This window comes from Cupressus sempervirens, chromosome 5, assembly GCF_028749045.1.
Source record: "Cupressus sempervirens isolate cs-2001-9-10 chromosome 5, ASM2874904v1, whole genome shotgun sequence".
Classification (NCBI taxonomy): Eukaryota; Viridiplantae; Streptophyta; class Pinopsida; order Cupressales; family Cupressaceae; genus Cupressus; species Cupressus sempervirens.
The window spans coordinates 10,213,837-10,239,103 of record NC_143122.1 but is presented as its reverse complement, the minus strand read 5'-3'; the positions used below and the strand labels follow the sequence as shown (position 1 = coordinate 10,239,103).

At 32.7% G+C, this 25,267-nt stretch overlaps 1 pseudogene; it reads left to right on the top strand.

The window, feature by feature from the left end:
* Nucleotides 1–3,208: 3,208 nt before the first annotated feature.
* The window catches only part of LOC149554342 (protein CTR9 homolog pseudogene), a 41,228-nt pseudogene continuing 19,169 nt past the window's right edge, over nucleotides 3,209–25,267 (top strand).

The following is a 25,267-nucleotide window of genomic DNA, read 5'->3' as shown; positions in this document are numbered from 1 at the left end:
ATGTGATACTTTCTAGTAATGCACCCCCATTGGAGAAGTTTTGTATGATACTTGTAAAGTATCACACACCCTTGAGAGAAGTGTCACCCAAACCCTAAAAGTGTCACATCCCTTCTTGAGAAATGTCACGTGATACTAAAAATTATCATCTAGTGCTAATTTAAAGTATTGTCTGGTATTTGTAAAAACTTGTTCAGACAGATAGTGGGCACTTTTTGATAAGACTCAAATTTTTTGGGAAGTGTTTTGGGTACCCTCTTAGGTGTTCTTCAATCCTTTGGTGCTGCATTTTGAACTCTAAATGTTTTGATTTGAATTGATTTTTATGCCTTCTATTGTTAGTCATTTTGGTTAGTAGTGGCATTTGGAGATCTGTTGGTGTTAGGATATTTGGTTAGTCTTTCATTGTGATCTTTGCGATCCTCATATGTTGTATTTCATGTGCATTTATACTTGTTCAAAAAACATATTATCTTGGCTTATATTTATCCTTGTTTCCAAGGATCTTTAGGTGGGGCATTAAAGGTTGTATTACCAACTATTGATTATTTGCAATAGATTGTAGTAAAATCTCAAGTTCCTCCTCATAGTACACAAACTTTATGTAGTCTTTAGGTTCCTTTCTACTCTATTCTTCACTTCTTTATACAAACTCATCAATCTTCATATTTGAACTTTCAATGACTTTGTGATTAACAAGATTCAAACATTTATATGTCTTGTTTTTATTGGAGTAACCGAGTAATATACCTTCCTCACTTTTTGCATCAAGATTTTTCTTCCTTACATCTTTCAAAATATAGCATTTTCTTTCAAATACTCTAAGATAACAAACATTACGCTCATAACCATACCATAATTCATAAGGTGTTTTATTTGTACCTTTCTTTAGTTGAGCTTGGTTAAGTGTATGAAGTGTTGTGCTGGTTTCTCTCTCCAATATTTTGTGTAAAATTATTCTTAGTCATTAGTGTCCTTGCACATTCCATGATGGATTTGTTCCTTCTTTTTGCTATAACATTTTTCTCCTGAGTTCTAGGTGACGATGCTTGTCTTTTGATTCCTCTTTCATCGCAGAACTTATTGAATTCATTTGAGATGAATTTTCCTCCTCTATTTGATCTTAGAAATTTTAGATTCTTCCCTATTTATTTTTCAACTCTAGCCAACTATATTTGAACTTTTTAAAAGCATCAGATTTAGCTTTTAAAATCATTATAGTCATCATCCTAGAATAATCATCAAAAAATAGAATAAAATATATATCTCCATAGTAGCTTTCCACACTGTTGGAGTTGAGGAAAGCCAACTCCAAAGATACCCAAGATCACCTGCATGTGAAAACCTATCAAAGAGAAGCCAAGGAGAGGAAGAACATGGATCAAGGGAAAAACCCTAAATGGACATGAGAGACCACAAGATATTGAAACACAATGAAAATGTATTTACAATATGCACAATGCCTTATATTATGTGATATGAAATTACAAAGAGGGAGCCCGCTTATAAAGAGCTCATGGAAGCTTGTAGAACAAGCTAGAAGGTGGTAGAAGATAAGGATGACAACTCAGCACATATCCACAAAAGGTGGAACATGCTAGAAGGGAACAAACTCCCATGTTGTCAACAACTAACCACTACAAAATATTAAATAAATGCATTTACCTAAGTAAGCTTAAGTAATAGAATAAATAATTAGTAAATTAATTATTTACTCTAACACCCCCCCTTAAGTGCAACTTAAGGAAATGCCTTAAGCTCACAAAACTAAGATGAATGCAGAATGGGTCCCAACAACGAGGCATTTTAGGTACCCAAGTATAATGCAAGAAAATGCAACCTCTATAAATAGGGAAAGAGAGAAAAACATGTGGGAAAAACCCTCCCCCAAAAAGAGGTAACCTAGTGAAGAACTGAAGACGTCTTCAACTAGGGAAATGTCCCCTAAAACAAGAACAAGGAGTGATCATGAAGAAGCATTACCGAAGCATGAAGAAGCTATAAATTGTCAAACTACTAATTTGAAGAACCTTCATGGAAGAAGAAAGCATGAACTGAGCATGTCTATATGGTAGATGATCCATCTCACCGAAATGCATAGGTAGCCAGCCACTGCAATCGCCTTGTATATAGGATCAACCACTGAATACATAGTTCACACTCTCGAACCATTGAACCACAGATGCATTAGAACAACAGCATAACCCCCACTTAATTCAGATGGGGTGTGATGATAGGCAACTGAGAAGGTGGACCAAAATCTCCTACACACAAACCAAGAACGACAAGAGAGGGAAAGAGGTATAGACACCTATAAAGACACGGTCAAATAGACTCTGCATGGGGCTAATGTCATGGAAGGGACACTCACTTGAAAAAGGGAGAATGCCTAAAATAGCAAACAACTATCCCCCCATGGTGCTTTATGAAAATAGTGCATGTACAATAGACTCAAAACAACATTCATGACCCCCAAGATGTAAAAGTGGCACTTTATCTTAGTGCGATACATAAAAGTGTTTCAAAATGATCACTACAATGATCAAAACTGAAAATGCGCTGATACAAAAGAAATTACAGCCTAAAATAAAGGAAACCATGCTAGGAAAATGATCATCAACCCTAAATTACTCAAGATATCCACCATATAGAAAATATGCCAAAACTATGATAGAAAGAGCATGGGCCAAAAATTTAAGAAAATGACCACATTTTTGAAAAAGTGACAGCACCAGCTTTCCAAAAATATAAAGTTTTCAAAAAATGGGCATGGGATGCAAAAGATATGCTTTCCAGAGTCAAAAATAGAACTTCGGACCTCAACTAAAAAAAAGGTAATAAAAAACATCAAAACCTAAAAATACCTACACCAAAATCTTCGTCTTAGAACCATCTTTTTTATGCTTCTTTCGGATCAGAAAAATACTTCCATATGCTTAAATTATGGCCAAAAAAACCACAAGTAGCTCCAAAACAGAACTAGGAGAGGTGCATGCAAGCACTGATGATGCAAGTGCTGATGTCAGCAAGTGAGGCAATTAAATTTGACAGTTCTAGGTTGTTGTGACAAAAAAGAGTGCCACATGGCATGCCATGTGCTAGGTCCACGTGGCAGCCATGTGGCAAAAAGGTTGGCATGGCAGGGGTGACATGGCGGGTCCACTTGGCAAGGTGCCATGTGGCCCCTAGGTCACATGTCACCCCCACAATGGCTGCAAACACTGACAATGGTGACTGTGCAGCTAAATCAAATGAGCTCCATGTGTCAGATTTTGATTAGCAGCAATTACTGATAGGAATCTACGTAGACTGGTAGAAAGCCACGCGGGCGGTGACTGTCTACTAAGCTGGCAGCGGAGTCTAGAGGCGGAGGTAGAGTTCACCGATGGTGTAGCGTTGCAGAAGGGAGGCATCATCAAAAGGGAGGTAGCCTAGTAGAGAGGCGGTGGCCACGAAGCAGTGGTCGCACAGAGGCTACACCGCGGCTGCGCTACCGGTTGGGGCAGCGCCTGGGTGGTGCAACGGCGGCTGCTGGGTGATGTAGTGGTGGCCGCCTAACAGCTCTGATTTTTTTGTAAAAAATTGCAATAAATGTGAAGATCATTCATACGACAACATCCAAGGGGCCTAAAAAATTCTCCAAAATGCCCTGTGTCCAAAAATGGAAAGTTTTATATGAATTCTGACTGCAAACAGCCTTCCGGATCCAATGGTGATGTTTTTTTGGGCCCAATGTGCTCCAAAAAATTGCTCTACCCCTGATTTGAAGAAAAATTACACAAACAAACTAGGGTTTGTGACTTCAAATCATGGCTTCAAAATCCTTCGACAAACAGCAACAAGAAGGCTTTGATACCATGTTGGAATTGAGAAAAGCCAACTCTGAAGACACCCAAGATCACCTACATGGGAAAACCTATCAAAGAGAAGCCAAGGAGAGGAAGAGCGTGGAGCAATGGAAAAACCCTAAACGGACATGAGAGACCACAAGATATAGAAACATAATGAAAATGTATTTACAATATGCACAATGCCTTATATTATGTGATATGAAAATACAAAGAGGGAGCCTACTTATAAAGAGCTCATGGAAGCTTGTAAAACAAGCTGGAAGGTGGTAGAAGATAAGCATGACAACTCAGCACATATCCACAAAAGGTGGAACATGGTAGAAGGGAACAAACTCCCGTGTTGTCAACAACTAACCACTACAAAATATTAAATAAATGCATTTACCTAAGTAAGCTTAAGTAATAGAATAAATAATTAGTAAATTAATTATTTACTCTAACACACCTATTGGCTCACAAATATTTGTATGAACTAGTTCCAAAACTTCTTCAGAATTGTAGGACTTACTTCTAAAACTTCTATTACTCATCTTACCAATTTGACATTGTTTATGCATGCCTACTTAGTTTTCTTTAGATAAGGTGTATCTCTAACTCTTTTGTTCTTTCTTATAGTAACTAGGTTATCAAAGTTAACATGACACATTCTTTTATGCCATAGTCAACTTTCCTCTATCTGAGCAAGAAATCACTTTTAGTAGATCTAGGTAAAACAAATTTCCTTTTGTCTAATTTATAGTTCCAACCAAGTTCCCTTTACCATCCAATAGTTTAGCTTCGTCATTCATGAATTCAACCTTGTATCCTATATTATTCAACTGAGCTACACTTTGTATATTATGTCTTAATCCTTCAACCTAGTAGGAATTTTCATATTTGATAACTTGAGTTAATGGTATGATTCCTTTTCCTTTAATATAACATGGTTCATTGTTTCCAAATCTAAATTTTCCCCTATCATAGTGTTCTAAATTTTAAAACTTAGTTTTCTCACTCGTCATGTGATGGAAACAACCACTATCTATGATCCATGTATCATTTTTTCTAACATGAGACATAAGTGTCATCTTTTAATTTTCCTTATTATCAGATTCATCTTTAAAAAAATTATAAACTACTTCTTCTACACATTATCATCACTATCAAAATCTTTAGCAACGTAACAAGTTTTCTTACCTTTGTTTCTGTAGTCCTCATAGCTTTTGATATCTTTCTTGTCTTTGAACCTATTATTCCTTTTCACATCTTTTTTTTTTTTTTTTGAACATCTTATAGCAATATGACCAACCTCTTCACATGAGCAACAAATTAATAAGATTTTTCCTCTAAATTTTCCTTTCCCTTTTCATACACTTTTATCACTTCTATAGACACTCTATAACATTTCCCACATATAAAATGCAGTAGGACAATCTTTGACCTCATCAAACTTAGAATAGTTTGGAGAGGAAGATATATCAATCATCATTATATTGTGATCCTTTTCCTCTTTCATTTGCTCCACATTCATAGGTTTAGGTGGTGGAAAATATTTATTTTCCAAGTACAATAGACCAATACAACTAATGCTTGATAGATGCAGCTTCATTGACTCCTACCATGCTGAAAAGTTATCATTGTTAAGCATAGTAATCTCCTTCCGTAATACATCTTGATCATTATCTTAGGTTCTTAAAAACCTTCCTAGCAAGTACCAAATGCTCTAATACCAATTGTTGGAAATGTAAGAGTGTAATTGAGAGGACAAAGGTGAACCAGTTACCAAAAAAATATTTCATATCCCTAGATGTCAATTAAAACTTTCCACTAATCATGCAATATTTTCCAACTCAGTTAACACTAGAGTATTACTAGCACTCTGTTAACAAAGAAATCTTATGATTATTAATCTATTCTAACTTTTAGTAACTTAATTACAAAAATATAAAGCATAAGAAAATAATATGAATATAGATGACACCAAGATTTGACGTGGAAACCCAATTTGGGAAAACCACCATGCAACTAGTTACAATGTTTTTCACTATTTTGAAGTGAGCCCTATTAGTAGACAACCTTGTTAAAAGTTATAAAACTTACCATTAAGTATGGCCCTATTAGAGGATTTAGATGACCATGTTAGGAGTGGCTTGGTTAGAGGTCTTCAAACACTTCAATCATGAACTATCACCTTTTTATAGGATTTACAAAAGGATTATTTATTCAACTCTGTTAAGAGATTTCTGTACTACTACAATGGTTAGAAGGTAGCAACAATTTGACCTGATTTATGAAGAAACTATCTTTGCAGATTTAGTTCTCTTTTTTGACTTTATCTTTGGATCCTTCTTGGTCAAATGTTCTTTGCATCTTATCTTTCACACTTTCTTTCTCTACCTTTTCCTTTGCTCACATATCCAACTTATTTCATAACCCACATCTTACACATTATTCTCATAACTTGACCTTTCTTATTTATCATAAGCTAAGACAAGTTGTCTTGAATACCCTTCTAAAATATCAATAAATATCCAAATAGTTAGCCCCAATCAACATAATATTAGACACTTGCATTCTACTATCACTTGGTCAATATTGGGATTGAGTTCATGGTCAATATTGACTTGTTTGATGACCAACCACTTGGTGAATATTGCAAGCATGATTCTCTTCAGTAACCAACTGCTTGGTTAATATTGAAAAAAGTATTCTTTCTATGAATGCTCAATTAATTTTGAGATGTACAAGGTTAATAATACAAACTCTATATTGCTCACTTATTAATGAAATTTATGTAAAATCAATGACAACATACAATTGAAGAATTTTTTCTAACACAATGCACATAGGAGACCTAATGATACTTCTAGACTAGGCTATGTTGAGTTTCTCTTAGGTGTTGAGAAAGGAGAATCATCAAAGCAAGGAAAAAAATTAATGTGAATGTTAAGACAAAGAACAAGAAAACTACATGTTATCATTATTGACAACCAGACTATACAACAAATTGTAAGATATAAAAATATGGATTGAAATGGGATTTAGTGTGACGCCTCACCTAAACCATCATAGTATATATGACATATTTACATTATGATACTTCTAATTCAATTTTTTGATACACTTTTGAGACTATAGGGTTATGCCATTTTAATATCTACATTTTGATGATCCATACATTAGGACCTAATTGGTATAATTAATTATTCTATTTTATGTTCTAAATTATTTCACTTGCTTTAGTAGACACTAAATTTGTAAAAATTCTTGAATGTCAAATTATAATGTTTAAATAGAAATTAGCATTAAATGATAGATTTTTATATGTAATATAACCTAATTTATGTTCCTAGTGACTTAATAGTCATGGATTTAGTATTTCATCACTATGATAGAAAATAGGGTATAAGGTTGTTCAGAATGTTATTCAGGTCATGTTAAGTAAAGATCAATATTGAAATGTAAGGATTGATATTTTAACGTTTCCAATATTCTACATGAAAATGATTTAAAACAGGAAAGTTAATTTGAAATGATGAAATATGCAAGCCTAATGTTGAATGGGACAATGATTTATTACACATATCTATTTATTGATGACATTATTTTCTTGGACTACTAATGTTTGAGCTTAGTCTACAAGAAGTGGAACCATGGAAATTATTGGGGGAAACAAGTTCCAAACTCATGTGAACAAGATTTAGCCAAGGCAAATCTTTAGAAGATTCAAAAGCCTCGTCATGATGTATTTTATTTCATCAATGTAAGATTGCTTGTGCGAAATTTCTAATCTCAAAGATGCATTAGGGACATGTCATGATGATGTTTAATGTGCTTGTATGGGTCACTTGACACTTGTGGATTTTTTTTTATTAATGATATGTCATCTAGGGTTTTGGTCATGGTGGCATTTTACCCTAAAACTAATTAGCTTGTTAATGATTAAGTAAATCCACTTGACAATGGGAAGGATGGGTCATTAGCAAAAGGAAATTCGAATTTAGACTTGGACAAGGTTTTGAAGGGTCATTAGGTGGTCCCAAGGTGCTTTTTGTGTGAAAATAAGCTACCCATATGAGAGTATAACATTTTAAGGACCTAATTTTGACCATGTTAATGCCTAGGTAGCCTAGGGGGCCCTTTTACCCATGCATTCTTCCACCAATTCGAAAATGGATTTGTCACATGAGTTCTTCCCCATGTTTTCACTAAGTCAAAAATAGAAAACTTAGGGGGAGACAATTTTGTAAGAGGAAGTGGCTTGGTGTTTTTGTCAAAATATTTAGTAGGAAAGCCTTTTTAAAGAGTCTTGGACAAACTAGTAGGGTGTTAACTCACTCTCTAAGTTTAGAGATAGTTAGGTTTTTGGAGGAGAACTAAGGGAGCTATTCATCAACTATCACTTCCTTTAGCTTGGACCAAGGTTGGTGTTCAAACCATGACCATTTTTCTTTTAGCATTGCATAATGAATCTACAAGCATGGAGTGTTGTTAGGGGATCATGTATTGTTATTGTGAATCTTTGTATTGTGTTGTGGTAGTCTAATTGTGCATTGTGCTTCATGTAATCTCTTGATTTTCTTTTTTGATCTCCTTGTTTTCTATTTGAATGTCAAGTGTTAATGGGTGTGAAGCCTTCACTCATGCTTTGGGAAGGGAAGAGAAGTCCATGGTGAAGGGGTTAGTTGGGCTTGAAATATAGTTGAGAACCTTGGAGTATGGGCTCCATTGTATGCCATATTCATTCATATCTTGCTTGGGGGTGATAAGGGAAATGATGGTGTAGAAAGGAAGTTTATGGAGTATGGGATTTTAGGGATGCTATAGCTAATGGTAGTATGTTTGGAGGATGTTTATGAAAGCCCCAAAAGGGCATGAAATTTTGTTATTGTAGATATGGTATGATATGGAAAGTCTCATATTTGAGAGCACACCTTCACCCTATGTTCAAGGTTCTATTGGTGAACCATTGTGAAATACCCTTGGGATGGAATTGTTCAAGTGGTGTAATGTGATTTATATGCATTTGTAAGATTGGAATGAAACCCAGTTTGAATATGTTTTTCCTTTGATTAGTGGGTGGCTTCATAAGAAGCCTGGGATGGGTGGTGAGCCTCCATGGTTCCAAGTTTTGTGTTGTTTTGCAAGATTTTGAGAAAGTAGATCCTATGAAGAGATTTGGGTTTCACCCTTGACAATGTAAGAAATCAAGTGTTGTGGAGAGACTAAGCTTTCCATGTCATCTCATTATGTGATGTGATATTAAGTTCCCATTGTTGCTTCATTGTAATGTGTATAGGATTTTCTTCCTATTGCATATTGTTGTAAATGTGTAAAGTAATGTTTGAAAATTTGTTTATGGTTGTCTTTGCAAAAGAAAGATTGTGGCACTATCATAGTTGTGTAGGAAGGATAAAGATTATCCTATGTAAAAGATTATCTAATATTGTGGAGTATCATATTGAAGTTATGTAAATGAGCCATCCTTCTTATGTTGATCTATAAATCAATTAGTAGAAATCATTCATAGTTTGTTTGTGGGGGATATCCATATTGATATAGTTCACTCAATTCAAAACATAAGTGATTGACTTGTAAAATCATATGTTATGTATTTGATACAATGGAAAGAAAGTTATTATATTTTGATGGTTCATTGTATATGCATGGAAATTGGTTCATTTTTTTTCAAGTTCTAATAGATCCTTAGATGAGATATATCTTATAGTAATATCAAATTTGAAAATTGAAATTAGTAAGGAAGTCAAATTAGATTATTGAAAACTCATAAAAATGGCCTCCTAAAATGAGAAAGGAGAGAAATGCATTAAAGTTATAGTGAAAATCCTCCTGTAGCTACATTTTAACTCTTTGGAAATTGTATGGGAGAAGGAAAATAATTCCTCTCCCCAATTATAGACAATAAAATAATCATAAGCTTGAAACAAGCATTGTGTCCTATCAACTAAAGAGATCCGCCAAATAAGGTTGTAGACCATAAGATTTTGAAAAAATATTATGAAAATGCCAAGCATGTGACTGCATGTCATAATCCACAATAGATATAAAATAAATAAAGAAAATAATTAAGGAAAAAATAATAATAAAATAAATACCTATGAGGAAATGTATGTAGTAATTATATTAATACATGGAATTTCCTAAATAAAATATCTTGAATAAATATTACCTAGCCTAGGTGGGAAAGTACTCGCATGTTCAAACTTTTAAAACAAATATATATTTGTTTTAACCCTTGGAAAATCCTTCCCAAGGCTGACCTCACCTTGGTTGCACCCCATAACATCCCCATCTCACATGTGGAAGGGAGTCCCCACTGAAACAACTCTACTCACATCCTCCTAGTGCATGAATATGGGGAGAAATTAAGTTAAAACTAAAGCATAACCTAGATAGGAGGAAAAGACAACCTAGGAAATTAGGTAAAGCTAACCTCTTATTTGTGCATGGGAATGGGTGCCCAAAAAAGCCCTCTTAGAAGTAGGCATCTCATATCCTTGTCACATGTTAAATTGGGACTGGGGCATTGCCTAGGATGGAGTTGGGGTTGGTGAAGAAAAGTAATGATTAGGGAGGGATAAAAAAGTCAAGCTAGAGTAGTAGATAGGTAGTATAGGTATTGGGGATTACAAAACACCTTTTTTAGATTATAGTTTTATTTTGAAATATAATAGGGATGTGTAAAATAAAATAATTAAAATAATTAAAAATAACCAAATGTTAATAGAGATTTTGGGTTTAAAGGTTGATGTGGTTATTTAGGAAGTGAGTAATGGTTTGTCATAGATGAAAACCTAGTATGGTATATATACTAGTTATGCTATTAGTACTTAATATTGCATAATATATATTTTCATGTAATATCTTATAATATTAATTCATCTAGTTAATAAATGAAAGTACAAAAATTAGATCTAGTAGTGTATTCATAGACTTATGTAGTCAATATAAAATAAGTGTTAATATATGATACATCCTCATCATAATTGAACATATAATTTGTGAAAGACATAGGTTAGTAGGGAAATAAGTAATTTAATCTGTTATGCCAAGAGGCGTAACCTACAGTGGCAGAATGGGGGAATGAAGTGGTGTGACCGTGTTAATGTTAACTTTTTCATTTTGAAAATTTAAGGCCGACTATGAACTTATTAATATTGAAAATTTAAGTCTTATGTATTGTCACATCTCGTAAAATTAATGATATAAATATAGAGTATACATTTAAGAAAATACACATTTCAATAGAGTAACAGTACAAATATTCAGTGCAATTTTATTTATTTTTTAAATGTAAGTAACAGAAATCATAGAAAACATACTCTGGTTGTATATTGAGATTTTTATATGTTTTTGTTATTTTTTTTCAATCAACTATTTTCTAGGTTTCTCTACATTCACCATGTTTCTGACTAAAATATGTATTGTACATGAAAGGAGAGGTGGCTAGCATTTGAACGATTTGAATAGGATTCAAAGTATTTGTAAATTCAAGATTTAAGTGACAATTTCCTTCGAAAATTTTCATACACATAGAAATCACAACCGAAATAGCCCAATACGGCACAAAAATGACAATCCATAATCAAAACGGCATGATGCCCTAGCAAAAATGACAACCTTTTGTAATAGGCCAACATCCAATACTAAAAACAACTATAAATACGTAGTCTAATGATAAGACTATTCCATATGCAACTCAATATTAGGCCCATTTATGCTTGGTATCAATATTCTCATTTCCACTGTTGCAGAAGCTTTTTTCAAATCAGCTACAATTTGATTGTTGAGTTTTGGACAACAGCTTCGTAGATTGATTGTTACAAGTCTTAATAAATCTTAGCATGCCCACTTCATTATCAATCATCGTGCATACAAAGTCCAAAAACAATTCTTTGAGATTTGGAAAACCTAAGTCTAACCCACTGTCTATCTCTCTTCCTGGTGCCATAGTTTGTTTTTCTGCAGAACACTGCAGTCCACAAACGTAAGTCAAAAATTTTGAAGAAGAGGTAGAATAAAGTATGCACTCAGGATAAAAACAATAAATCTACCTTTAATAGCATATGCTACCTTAAGTATGGTTAGTTTTTCAAGGTTGGTAAAATTACTCAGCGTGTTGAGAAAACTAGAGACACAAAGCAACTTGCATTTTACAACATAAATCTTCCTCATTGTTCTAGTAGCTGACATACTTTCAAGTAACCAAAAGTGTGATATGCTCACATCGTAGAGAGATGTAGGGAAGTTCATCATCAATGCACCAAAATGACAAACTCTTAATTCAAGTTGCATCAATTGAGGGTAATCCAAAATTAACAGTTGGAAGGAGCAATAGAAAACGTTCACATATTTGAGATGTTGAGTACATAATTTGAAGTCTCCTAACCACAAGCATCCACTGAGCTCCAAATTTTCAATCTTTGGGCATAGAGCTATAAATTTGTCTATAATATTTTTCCAAGTGTCTGTAACAATAACGTTTAGACAACATGATACGAGGCAAAGAAAGCCTAGAGAATTAATTTCAGACAAAACCCGTATGAAAGTGACAAAGGCAAAGCACAGTAGAAGGAAATTCGGTAAATAAAGATCATCATGTTGATAAATCTCCATGAGAATTTTGATTCTCCAAAACTAAATTCTGAGCCTGTGACATTCACACAAATTGAAAATGTTAAATTTCTGAGAAAATAGAAAAGAGTGAAGAAACCATGAAATTCCAAAAATTCAGAAAAAGAGTGGAGAAATCTTGAAATTATTAGGAATAAAAATTGATCAAGAGATTTACTAGAAAAGATGAGCCCTCATTCACACAGACCCAAAAAAAGAGAAAAAATGAACCATGCCAAAACTGATGGAAATGTTTTAGAATAACTGAGAGAGGGGGGTTGGTGAATTAGTTATCCAAGGTCTAAATGCCCTAATAATACTTTTTCACTAATTATAGTGAGCCCATTAAAGTACTCATCCATCCAAGTTTAAAACAACTATCTTAGCAAGTTACAACAAATCAACATGCAGGAATAAAACATGCAAGATCAACACATGACATATAGTGATTTACGTGGAAACCCAATTTGAGAAAAACCACCAGTAACATGCTACTCAATTCTCACTCTTCTGAAGTGATGCCCTATTAAAGGCCTGCCTTGTTAAAGGCTTACAACACACTGTTAAATGTGACCTTCTTGGAGAATTTCACCATACTGTTAGGAATAGGCCTGGTCAAAGGACTTTGGAACATTCACTTGGAATGTGACCCTGTTAAAGGATTTACAACATGGCTATTCAACCAACCTAAGTCCATAGGATTTATACTAACTGTTACAATTGCTAGAGAGTAACAATAAGAGCTTTTGATCTAATACAACTCACAACATATCTTGCAGATTTCAGATCACACTTCAGTTCAATCCTTTGCTTGGCTTCAATCATTGTGGCTCTAATAGCTTGTTTTACTTTCAAGCTTCATCTCCTTGAGTCTTCTTGCTCATCATACCAATGCAATCATCTCTATGGTCATCTATCAAAATAGAGTTTATGTGCTCTCTTCCTCCTTAGCACCTTCTTCAACACTTCATGCTTTCATGTTTGACCAACTCTTTTTCTTCGTGACCTTATGACTTCTTAAATAGAAATCTGGAATACTTTTCCTGCTTGATTCTCCCTCTCCAACTTTAGGGTTTCCATAGATTAGGTAGGATACAATGTATCTATCCCATATCTCATTTTTATCTAAAAACTTCGTCTAGAATCTAGTTGTATTCACCAAAAACATTTTACATAGTGTTCTATGTCACTAGCTCATCATTCTTATCTTCTATTTGGTTCACAAAATTCTAGACAACAACCATGTTGGCTCAGATTTGGCGAATCTTTGACTTTTTAAAATAATGCATCAGCTCAACACTTTTGACTTTCTGATGCTCGGCACATGAACACAACTCGGCACTTGATCTTCACTTAGCACTTGATCTTTACTTGGCACTTGATCTTCACTCGCCACTTGATCTTTACTTGGCACTTGATTTTTACTCGGCACTTGATTTTCACTTGGTACTTGATTTTTACTCAACACTTGATCTTCTCATATATTGTCAATACATCATTTTATCATTGTCTTAATTGATCTTTGCACTTCATTCCAAAACCATAACTCAACCTTTCTCGTAGGTGCTTTTATTACATCTTATTGATTCCTCATCAATCAACTAAGTGATAGTGCTTGGATCTTATAAGCAATTGCCATTCCAACAAATAGTAGGTTTGACATCAATGACAAAATAATGATTGAACACATTTTGTAGCAACAATATCTTTCATATAATGATCTGTTTCAATCAGATTACAACAAAAATCGTGACCTATTTTTCTTATAAATAGATGTAATGAAATAGAGCTTTTTTTTCCTACCAGTAATATGAATTAAAAACTAAAAAAATCTGTGAAAAAAAAAACAATAAAGACAATCAGGCATTTTCTTAATGGTAATATAAAATGAAGATCATATGGTAGGCATTTGCACGGTGGGTTTAAGGGATAAGGGATTGTATCTTGTATTTTGTCAATGCTTCTAATTTATTCAAATATATTTGTAGTTATTATTTGAGGGGAAAAAATTAATTAATAATAATTTTTATTTAAATATTTTTTAATTTAATTTCAGAAATATAAAAATTATTCAGATAATGAATACTAAAAAAATTCATATTAGATTTAAAATGAAATGTAAATGATTATTTAATTATGAAGACTTGGTTATTTAATTTTCATTAACATATATGTTTTGTATTCTTCATTATTACTCATTTACTACAAACATTAATACACTTATTTGTTCATCTCCCACTTTAATACTTGCAGTAGCTTGGCCTTGGTTAATCTTAGAATGCCTAGTCCAAGACTAAATTTTAAGAATGAAGAGTAGTGAAGACGGTATCAAAGAGAATATGCTCAAAATTATATGAGACAACAATGTGAACAAAGGAATAATTCTCAAAGAGAGGAAGTTACAAGTCCTTCAAATGAAGAGAAACAAATACAACAGAGAGAATATGCATCAAATTATATGAGACAACAACATGAACAAATGACTAATGTAGAAAGAGAGGAAAAAAGAAATAATCAAAACCAACCTGATAGAGAAAGACATGTCAAGCGTAGGGAAACTATGATAGTGGAAGAGATTGAAGAAGAAATGAGACAACATGCAGATAAGATGAGAGCACATCATACACAAACATCTTAGGATAATCAAAATATAGTGAGAAGACAAACAAAAAGAGCTATGAGCCTAAATGAGTTGAATGAAAGAGAAATACAACAAATACAACTATGTAAACGTGACTCAAATCAAGGAAAGGCTCAATCTCATGAAAATGGTGGGTTTAATTTTTATGGGATGAATTCTATGACAATAGATCATGTTCTACAAACACCAACTAATCAAGTAGAGGATCTTATGAATGTTGATTCAGGCAATTATAATTTACAACAAGAGTTCACATCACAAATAAGATGACAAAGACAATTGAAAAGAACACAAAATAGAATGGATAGGGTGACAATCAATACTATTCAAAATAACAGGATTGACTTGAGGACATTACAAATAATGTTTTGAAATGGACTAGATAAACTTGCTATGCCAAGTATGTGCTACATTTGTCAAGAAAGTTATATTTCAATGAAGGTTACATGGGTCCCTAAAGGCCCTATTTTTCATCGATGTCAACAAGAAAAGAATGAACATCAAATTTTAGTATCAAACAACATGGATCCTAGTCCACAACCATTACAAATTTCTAATCTAACACAAATAGAAGAAATGTTGATAGCACGTATCAACCCCATTCTTCAAGTTACACATGTAACTAGAGGTCAATTTAAATATAGAGGGCATACCATAAGTTTTCCCCAAGAAGTAAGAGAAGTAGCCAAAATCTTACTACATCTCATAAAATATTTACCTATTATCATTGTTCACAAGAAGGATCAATGTGGAACAAGTTATAATTTTATAGCAATAAAGAGAGGGTTTATAGAGCACTTAAATTTAAAATAAATCATGATAAGTTCTATAGAGATGTTCAAATTGATGAAAATGCACTTAGTGAGCTTACATCCAATTCAGATGACAACATCTTTGATCAACTAAACTCCATTCATATGGAATTTGATTTAGATGCAAATGAATATGTATTTACAAGTCCAATAATGGAGATGGATCAAGGAAATATTATCAATCATACTACATCAATGACATCTAAACCACCAAATGCATGAAGAGAGATGAAACTAATTCATGCATGGATAAATAACCCAAATGTAGATCTTGGACCACTAATTGATTGGCTAGGGATTGGAACATCTCCAGTGAATGAGTATGTCACAAAAGGATTACTTGATATGGCTTTTCCAACACTATTTCTAGATGGAAAATGCAATTGGATTGAACCAAGATTGAGAAGAGTCTATCTTCATGAATTTGTTAAGAATTTACTTTGATATAGAGATCATCACTTTGGATGACACCCACGATTTAGTTATTATATGATGAATATGATCATGCGACATCATGAACAAAATTCATCAGCAATATTTTCCAAAAAGAGCTTGCAAGATATGCCATTCATAATCAATTAGTTATAAGAACATATAGAAAATGTCCCTCACTCACATCTAGTAGATTGCTTGATGCATTTTGGTACAACTCTAAGGAGTACAAGATCTTATTGGGGAAAGTGTCAATCTGAATTAAGTGATCTCTTGCACCAACAATTTTCTTTACTTTGAGTGCAGTGGATATGTTTTGGCCTGACTTACATGCATTAATGCTAGGAATAGAACCATCTAATCCACAAGAAGCACAAAAATGGCGATGAACAAATATTATTGACTACCCACATATTGTTGCATATTATATACATCTAAGATATACAATGTTTTGAAATGAAGTACTACTAAAGGGAACGAAAGTAAAAGATTTTTGGTCAAGATATGAATGGCAGCATAAAGGATCACCACATGTGCATGGATTCATATGGTTAGAGGGAGCACCTAACATAGACAGCCTTAATTGGAGAAATCATGATGAAATCAAGATAGTTAAAAAATATTTTGATTCTATTATACATGCATGGAATCCAAGGGGAGAACCACATCAATGAAACATACAGGTATGATACCAATTCTTCTATAGGTATTCAACATATATTATGATTTTTTATTTTTTTACTTAATAACATGTGTTATATCTTCAATAATAGGTCCTACAAAATTTTACACAACATCCATGCCTTCGAAATACACAACTACTAAACCAAGTAGACTTTGAACATGATTATGAAGAGTTGCTCAATTGTGTTGAATGCCATACAATATGCAAAGAGGGAAAATGGTTTGTAGGTAAGATAATTATATAGATTCTTTTTTTTTTTTACTAAGAAATGAAAAAATAGTGTACGAGCTAATAGTTTTCTTTATTTTTTTAGGTACAATGTACCATGGCCATTACATCTAGATGGATCAAGATTATTCGAAGATCCAACAACAGGAGATAAAATATATGAACCAGCAAGAAATGATGATCAAGTAAACACACATTATCATACAATACTTCAGTTATGGAGAGCAAATGTAGATTGGCAACCTATTCTTTCAAGACATGTTGTAATGAATTATATTGTGAAGTATGCAACAAAAGCATAAAAGAGTTCCGAGACATATCATCAAATATTGGTAAGACTTGCAACTATTGAAAATCCAAATGAAGTAGCATCAAAGGCATATAAGAAACTACTAACTAAAACCCTGATTGAAAGAGACATTGGTGCACAAGAAACATGTCATATGTTATCAGAGTTGCCATTAGTAGAAAGTAGCAGAGTATTTGTTATATTGAATGTTTGAAGAGAGGTGTTCAAGCTAGTGATAAAGAATGAAGAAAATGATGATGAAGCTCACCTATAACTTTTCATTGAAGGATATATGGATAGACCATATGCAATGGAAAGTGTCACACTAATAGATGCAGCTAGATCTCAGACTTATAACTCTAGAAGAAAACAAGATAATAAATGGCAAGCAAGCACAATGGTAGCTATTGTGAGAGTGTTTCCAAGATTTACAAATATTCCTTCACAAAACTCACAAAAATGGGTTGATTTTTATTGGTTAGAGTTATTATTGTACAAACCATTTCGTAATATACAAAGAGATATTGGAATATATGATACTACAATTGTATCCAATTGGGAATCTCTTAATTATAATCCATGGCATGTGGATAGGTGGACTATTGAAAATGAATATGAAAATAATGTTGAAACTCATGATGATTCTGAAGATGAAAATGAATTACCAAATAATCAAAATATAATTGAACATGAGTGGGAGATAATATCAAGACTACATTGTGGACAAATGATGGATCTAACAAAAATAGATATGTTGGGAAGAAGAGATATTGACAGATAAAATCCATGGAGTGCAGAATATCGAGGAGAAGAATACACAAATAATGCAATAAATTTTATCAATGCTATGAAACAAAATGATTTACTTATACCTGAAGATATGATGATGAGTATATCATATGAAACTTTAGGTGCTAAGAAAAAGAAAGCACTTGATATTATTATGACACATTATAATCAAGGTGAACATGTCATGCCATTATGTATGATAATTTGAAAGGAACAGTTGGAATAGGGAAATCATATCTAATTCAAGCCATTCGTCGAGCTCTTTATGATGCATCAACACCACAAAGTTCTCCCCTATTATTATTAACACCAACTAGAATTGCAACTTTTAACATTGGTGCATCAACAATTCATTCAACTCTAAGAATTCCTCTTACAGATTTTTCTAACTTACAAGGCACAAGGCTCACAACATTACAAGAAGAAATTCAACATATTAGGTACATATTAATTGATGAAATGAGTTTTATTGGTCAAAATTTGTTATAAAATATAGGTTCAAGATTATGTCAATCTTTTCTAGAAAATTCAAACATGAATTTTGGAGGAAGATCGATTATTTTAGGAGATTTGGGACAACTACCTCCTACTAGTAACAAACCACCTTATGATAGTAATGTTCATGCAAAGTTATTACGGGAAGAGTTTTAAGATTATTGCTACTTTGGATAAAGTGTTTAGACAAGAAGGTGAAAGTGAAGACCAACAAAGGTTTTGCCAATTACTCACTAATATATGAGATGCAACTCCAACTATAGATGATTGGAAATTATTAATGACAAGGACAAATGTTTTGCTACCCAAAAATGTTGAGGAATTTGATAATAATATTCATCTATTTGCAAAAAATGATAATGTTCATAACAATAATAGAAAGAAATTACATTCACTAAAAAAACCAGTTGCTTGAAGCATTGCATCAAAAGAAGGAAGTACTAATCCAGGGGGAGGTGAAAAAGATGAACTAGATATTGAATTATTACTTTCTAAAGGTGCAAGGGTCATGTTAACATATAATTTATGGATTGAAGTAGGACTTGTCAATGGAGATCTGGGATACATTTGAAATATCATATACAAACCTGGAAATGCCCCACTAGATCCACCAACATATGTTATGGTTGAATTTGGCAATTACTCTGGAAATCTATTTGAAGACAGAGCTCCAAAATTAATTCCCATTTCTCCAACACAAAGAGGTTGCACACATCAATTGCCCTTACGTTTGGCTTGGGAATTAACTATCTATAAATCACAGGGATTAACACTTTCTAAGGCAATGGTTGACATTGGACCAAGAGAAAGGACAGGACTAACATTTTTTGCTATATCATGAGTTAAGTCTTTGGATGGACTTCAAATTTCACCACCATTTTCATATGATTGTTATGAAAAGATGAAGACAAGGAAGCAAGTTGTGAAAAGGAAAGCAAAGGAGGAATGACTCAAATCTATGAAAAGAGATTAATTGTATGTATTATATATACTATATTTCAATATCTATAAAACATAATGGATATGATAAGCATCATGCTTTAAAAAGAATAATTTAGATTAAAAATTTAATAGATTTTAGTTTTACATGTTGCATTGAGGATGCTACTAGCTTAGATATCTTTATACATCTATCTAAAACACACAGAGAGATATCAAGCTCGTGGCGCCTATTTCAATAAAGATAGGCACCTAGAGCTTGATATCTCTCAGCATGTTTTAGATAGATGTATAAAGATATCTAAGCTAGTTGATAAGTAAAGATCATGAATCATATGAAAGTTTAGTAGTAGGGTTGTTAAAATTAAATATTAATTGATGATTAAATTTTAGAATATTTATTATTAATTAAGTGCATTAATAGATTTTTATAACTCTTGCATGCATACCAAGAATTACTTGGTGCATAGAATGGCTATGTAGGATTAGTATTGCTTATGAAGATATCCTATAAAGTATATTTAGTCTAAATTATAAGTCAAAAAAAGAGATTATTATAAGAATAATAGTGTTAAAAATAATAGTAATAATAGTAATAATAATAATAAATAAATAAATCATAATAAACAAATGAGTAGTTGATAATTGACTTAAGAAGCTAGTTGGTAGTACTTAGTTCATAAGGTATCAATCTAGTCGAGGTTAATCAAGGATAAAATAGAAAAAATTCATTAAAATAGTTATACCCTTATAATAATAAACTAGAATGGAATTGGAAATAGAATGTAATGAGTGGAGGTTATGAATATATATAGTAAGATGACCTAAAATCAAAACATCTAGGACAATTATAAAACATCTTCACATTCATATATGTAATGTCTTAATTTTAAGGATAGGATGTGAAATTTGAAATGATAACATCATCTACGTCTTGTGTTTTTCAATGAATGTTAGAAAACTATTTGGTCTCCCTAGAAAACTCAAAGTACAGTATTTGGACTAAATAAAATTCTTCCACATCAACTAAAATTGATTATCTCCAACTCAATGCTCGATTAAAGTAACATTCCAATATTCTCAAGGGATATGAGTTGTTATACTCCAAGCACCCCATAGTTCAATAGAATATTCATAATAGAATATAAGTATATGTTTATGCACTATCCTTTAGTTCACCTTTCAAAAAAATTAAAAAATAAAATAAATTGTTGGTTTTGTTTTGCCTTGTAAATTTTGGGCATGAAATTTAGAATAATGCACATGAAAGATACCCTAAACCCATATTTTACACTTACATATGAATTGTAAGGGGATAGAATGTAAATCTAGAAATTCCAATATTGAAATGAAGAAATGAAAGTACTTACCTCTAAAAAAGAACCTATTGAAAACCTTGTTAAATTGTATCAAAAACTATTGATGTTTATGATCCTAACCAGAAAATGTGAGATCTACAAAACTCAAAAATATTTTTATTTTCTAGGCTAGATCGACCTTGACCCAAATATTGGGTAAGATCTTACCCCTTTATTTTTTACCTTAACCTACAATTCCCTAATGAAAATTCTATTTGCAGATCTTGAAAGTTCAACGAAAAGGGTATTCATATCTGCATAGATATTCCTTGTCTCACACCTGTATCTACAAGAAAAAGGGATTTTTTGTTTGGATTAGGGGTTTTATTTGGTCAAAACCCTATTTGGAACCAACCTTAATAATGAAATTGAAATAGAGAATACTAGCAAGTAGTAGAAGTAGATCTAACAACAAAGCTATGACATTCAATAGATATGCAATTGTATTTGAAATTTAAACAAGTATGTCGATATGAAAGTTTGGACTCAATAATCTAAGTCAAAACCATAAATGTAAATCAAAACCTCCATGATTATATGCTTGAAATCCACCTAGAGGGAAGATTGAATAGATCTTGAAGATGAACAAAGGATCTTGAAAGAAGATCACATCATGATGAAGGATAGATCTAGGGTTTGAATGATGAATCTTGAATGCTTCAACCAAATTCCTTCAAAGGCTTGAATGCTTGAATCCTTAATCTTAAATGAAGAAATTGAATGCTTGAATGGGTGAATTATTTCTCACTTTTTTTTGCTAGATGAAAAACTTGATTACTTGATCATGAAAAATGGATACGAAAATGAGAGAGGTAGGCTTCCTTTTATATTAGACTAGGGCACAAACTTCTAGAGAGGCTGACATAGGAGAATTAAATATTAAGTCTTAAACCCTAGAAATAGACCTAGATTAAATATAATTTGAGGGTTTACCACTCTAAAGCCTGAAATAGCTGACTTGAAAGAGGGAAAACAAAATTGTGAACTTCCCTCTACATCTAGAAAACTTTTTGCTAAAAAGGGGGGCATGGTTCAAGGTCGAGGTCAAGTTTGATCTAGATCAAGGTTGAGGTTGTATTTATCTAGGTCAAGGTCAAGGTCGACCTTGACCTAGGGGTTTAGGGTCCTTAGTAAATGAGCTAGAAGGGAAAAATAGTGCCAAGGGAGACCATAATAGATCCCTAAATAGGCACAAAATATGGGAAGGGGAAAGAAAATAGGAGACAACTTGATGAAGGCCAAAACATTGCCTAAGGAGAGCTAAACATTCTAAACATGGAAGTGCTTCCATTTTAAGATGACACACAAACATGCATAGGAGAAAGATTGGTAAATCATACCCTAAACCTAAATTCAATGGTTATTTCTTTAAGTACAAGCAAGGTCATCAAGAACATGAATGTATATCAAAGGTCAATAAAGTACCAAACACTTCTAGATTTGAAGGTTACTATTACACATGTCAGAATTATGTTCATAAGTAGATTGCAAATTTAAGGCAAAGAACAATTTGACACCCAAAGGACAAGGCAAAGCACCTAAGCAAAGTAATAGAATCAATTGGGATTACAATACATGGTACAACTGTCAACTATATGATGAGTGTGCACATATTGCAGCTAAATGTGTTAGAACACATTTCAAAGGTAAATCTAAAATTTGGATGAATGGTAGTGTGGTATGTTATCACTATCATATGATTAGTCACTTGAGAAGAAACTATAGGAATCAAGTACTACAGTTCAATATTGAGTAGAATGGAGGCAAAAATCAATTGGAATTGAACAAATGAAAAGCCTTAAAGAGAAATACCCTATTATTTCTCAACTAGTTTAAATTATGGAGAAGGTAAATGATAAAGATGTTGACTTGAATGAGAATTTGATGCAGTGGATAGCCATAAAGTTTGAGAAGAAAGTGATAGAAAAAGTCCCCATTGTAAGTGCAATAAGGAAACTTCACTTATCAAATCTTGTAAATAATGTAGAAGAAGTTATCAAGAATAATCATCATTTATACAAAAAGTTATCTGATGCTACATTCTTTACAAAATAAAATGAAGAGATCATAGATAGACAACAAGTAGATTTGAAGCCAACATGACATTCTTTGAACATGGACGGAGGTTCAAGTTCACTTCATTTTAATAGATTAATAATTTCCCAAGTGATGCTAGCAGAGTTGATGGCTAATGATGGAAGAATAAGGCCTAAGCTTATCTATATTCAAACAATGTTGACACCTCACCTAGAGGTTATGTAGAGAGAGCTTCAATTTACAAAGAAGGTAGTATGAAAAGATTCAATTCTCTCTAATGTTGATAGTTTGGTGGATCTAGCTACTATGCTAGAAATCAAGATTCAAATTTTCAATGTGTAAGGACAAATTAGGATCATTCTTTAGCCATGATAGTACAAATTCATAAATCAGTTTTAGATAAGTATGGAATTACCAATACTCCACACTAGCAACCATTAGTGATAAAACCAAGGTGGAATGGTGGATATGATCACATACATAAAGAGGGATAATGGACATGATCAGGTGAATAAAGGATCAGATGAAGAAAGTTTTTTTGTAGAGATGAAAAGTAGTTTGAATTTTTGCATGTATATTGTTGGAAATGAAGAGAGTAATTGAGAGGAGAGGGTTGAACTAGCTACCACAAAAATAATTCCCTGTCCCTACATGTCAAATACAATTTTTCACTTATAATACAATTCTTTATCCAACTTGATGAAAACTAAGTTCTTGATATAACTCAATTAACAAAGTAGTCCTATGATTATTAATTTGTTTTAACCTTTAGTAACTTAGTTGTAGAAACATAAAGCATAAAGTATAAATCAAATAACATGAACACAAATAACACTATGATTTGACATGGAAACCCAATTTGGGAAAACCACCATCCAACTAACTTTATAATATTTTTCACTCTTTTGAAGTGAGGTCTATTAGGAGCCCAACCTATTAAAGGTTATAATACATTCTATTAAGTATGACCTTGTTAGAGGATTTAGTTCACCCTATTAGGAGTGTCCTGGTTATAGGTAAATTCAATCACTTCAATCTTGAAATGTCACCTTGTTAGAGGATTTACAATATGATTGTTAAGTCAACTTTGTTAGGAGATTTCTTCACTACTACAATGGTTAGAAGGTAACAATAACTTGACCTAGTTTATGAAGAAAATTATTTTGTAGATCCATATCTATGTTTTTCTTGATCTTTGGGTCCTAAGAGGTGATCAATGAACATACATAGGAGATATGTTATCAACATATTAGTGCAAACCAAAGGATCGGGTACCTATACATTTTAACAAGTGTAATCAGGATTTAAATCTCTTAATAGAGTTGTCCTAATGGGCCTTTGTAATCAGTTAAGAGAGAACTTAGTTGTAAGGTTAAATCCTCCAATCAAGGTAGATTGAAGAAGTATTGTAAGTTATTTACAGGGAAGACCCCTCGAAGGGTAGATCATCAAAAGTGATCAAACTTGTAGCCCTAATAGACACACTTTATTGCTATAATAGTAAAGAAGAAACTGATAGAAAAAATGATGTAGCCCTAATAGACAAATTGATGCAGTGGACAATGAGAAAGTCTGAGAAGAAGTTGATAGAAAAACTCTCCACTGCAATTGCAATAAGGAAAGTTCATTTATCAAATCTTGGAGAGAATGTAGAAGAAGTTGTAAAGAATATTCATTATTTGTACAAAAAGTTATCTAATTCTATATTTTTTACAAAAGAAAATCAAGAACTCATAATTTGAATTCAACACAACATTCTTTGAATATTGACGCAAGTTCAAATTCACTTTATTTTAATAGATTAATAACTGCCCAAGCTAGGTTAGCCAAGTAGGCTAATGATGGAAGAATAAGGGCTAAGCTTATCTCTATTCAAACAACATTGAAACCTCACCTAGAGGTTATGTAGAGAAAGCTTCAATCTACACAAAAGGTAGTACAACAAGATCCAAATCTCTCTAATGCTGATAGTTTGGTGGATCTAGCTGCTATGTTAGAAATCAAGATTCAACTTTTGAATCTGTAAGGACAAATTGGGATCATGCTTTAGCCACAATAGTACAAACCCATAAATTAGTTTTAGATAAGTATGGCATTA